A 2,448-nucleotide genomic window follows, 5' to 3' on the forward strand; every position below is an offset into this window, starting at 1 on the left:
CAGTCGGCAAACCGTCGCGGAAGTGCCCGCCTCTCCCGCCGCCGACATCTTACCCGCTGCGAGAGCGGCGGCGGCGGCGGCGGGTGCCGCGTTGATTGCCTCGCCATACAGCACGCTCATCTGCTGCGTGGCGAGCACCTAGCCGAGCCGAGCCGAGATGTCTCCGAGAGATGTCTCCTAGATGTGGGGAGATGTGGGGAGATGTGGGGAGATGTGGGGAGATGTCTCCGAGAGATGTCTCCGAGAGATGTCTAGGAAGTGTCTAGGAAGTGTCTAGGAAGTGTCTAGGAAGTGTCTAGGAAGTGTCTCCGAGAGAAGTCTCCGAGAGATGTCTCCGAGAGATGTCTAGGAAGTGTCTAGGAAGTGTCTAGGAAGTGTCTAGGAAGTGTCTAGGAAGTGTCTCCGAGAGATGTCTCCGAGAGATGTCTCCGAGAGATGTCTCCGAGGCTCATCCGAGATCGGCACGCTCAGCAGCTGCGTAGTGAGAGGGGTGAGAGGCCCCCAGACACTCAGTCGTGGCGCTGCTCTCGGCGAATCCCGGCGAATCCCGGCGAACCCCGGCGAATCCCGGCGAACCCCGGCGAACCCCGGCGAGCCTCGCGCGAATCTCGCGCGAATCTCGGCGGGCTCCATCTCGGCGGGCTCCATCTCGGCGGGCTCCATCTCGCCTCGCGCACGAAGCGGCGCTGCGAGGCGGGCCATGCCGCCGCGAGCAAGTCGACCTAAACACGTCCTGGACACGTCCTAGACACTTCCCAGAGGCCATGCCGCCGCGAGCAAGTCGACCTAAACACGTCCTGGACACGTCCTAGACACTTCCCAGAGGCCATGCCGCCACGAGCAAGTCGACCTAAACACGTCCTAGACACGTCCTAGACACTTCCCAGAGGCCATGCCGCCGCGAGCAAATCGACCGTGTCCGCGTCGAGCGAGGGAGGCGGCGGCTCGTCCGAGGAGGACCCAGGCGGCGGAGGCGGCGGAGGCGGCGGAGGCGGCGGAGGCGGCGGAGGCGGCGGAGGCGGCGGCGGCGGAGGAGGAGGAGGTGGAGGTGGTGGTGGAGGCGGTGGTGGCGGAGGGGGAGGCTCCGCCGAAGCCTCGACCGGTGTGACCACCCCGCCGCCCTGCCTCTCGCCTTGCTGCCTCTCGCCTTGCTGCCTCTCGCCCACCTCGGCCCCTCCCCCCCCTCCGCCGCTGCCTCCCCCCTCTCCGCCGCTGCCGCCGCTGCCGCCGCTGCCGCTGCCGCCGCGCCCTTCGCGCCGCCGCCGCGAGACGGACGGCAGTCCGGTGGCTGGAGACGTGACAACCGTGCGGCGGTCGGACACGGCTTGGCGGGCGGCGACCGCGGCGGCGGGGGGAGCCGCGGCGGCGTCAGCGGCGGCGTCAGCGGCGGCGGCGGCGGCGGCGGCAGCGGCGCCGCCCCTCTCCGGTGTTGCCGGGCCGAATTGCGGCTCTGGCGGCGCGGCGTCGTCGGAAGCGGTGCGGCGCGTTGCGGCGGGTCGCGGGGGCGTGTCCCACTCCCCCGCCGCCACGCTCTCTCCCATCCTCCGCACCGCAACCTCCCTCGCCCTCGCCAGGACGGGCTCGCATAGTGGAGAGACCGCCTGATGGGGGAGGGTCGGAGGAGGTGGCTAGGAGGTGGCTAGGAGGTGTCTAGGAGGTGTCTAGGAGGTGTCTAGGAGGTGTCTAGGAGGTGGCTAGGAGGTGTCTAGGAAGTGTCTAGGAGGTGTCTAGGAGGTGTCTAGGAGGTGTCTAGGAGGTGTCTAGGAGGTGTCTAGGAGGTGTCTAGGAGGTGTCTAGGAAGTGTCTAGGAGGTGTCTAGGAGGTGTCTAGGAGGTGTCTAGGAGGTGGAGATCTGGGGAGATCTGGGGAGATATGGGGAGATGTGGGGAGATATGCCCGCCTGCCGAAAAGCAGCTCGCGCCGCGGCCCCGACGGCCTCCCACAGCGGCCGGCTGCGCGCCTGCTCGGGGAGAGTTCCGGGAAGGTTCCGAGAAGGGGCGGGGAGGGTTCCGAGAAGGGGGGCTGCGTGCCTCCGCCGCGTCTCGAGATGTGGGGAGATGTGGGGAGATGTGGGGAGATATGGGGCTGCGTGCCTCCGCCGCGTCTCGAGATGTGGGGAGATGTGGGGAGATGTGGGGAGATGTGGGGAGATATGGGGCTGCGTGCCTCCGCCGCGTCTCGAGATGTGGGGAGATGTGGGGAGATGTGGGGAGATATGGGGCTGCGTGCCTCCGCGGCATCTCGAGATATGGGGAGATGTGGGGAGATATGGGGAGATATGGGGCTGCGTGCCTCCGCGGCATCTCGAGATATGGGGAGATGTGGGGAGATATGGGGAGATATGGGGCTGCGTCCCTCCGCCGCGTCTCGAGATGTGGGGAGATGTGGGGAGATGTGGGGAGATATGGGGCTGCGTGCGGTCCGCCGCGTCTCGAGATGTGGGGAGAT

This window comes from Emiliania huxleyi (genome assembly GCF_000372725.1).
Source record: "Emiliania huxleyi CCMP1516 chromosome Unknown EMIHUscaffold_129, whole genome shotgun sequence".
Taxonomy (NCBI): Eukaryota; Haptophyta; order Isochrysidales; family Noelaerhabdaceae; genus Emiliania; species Emiliania huxleyi.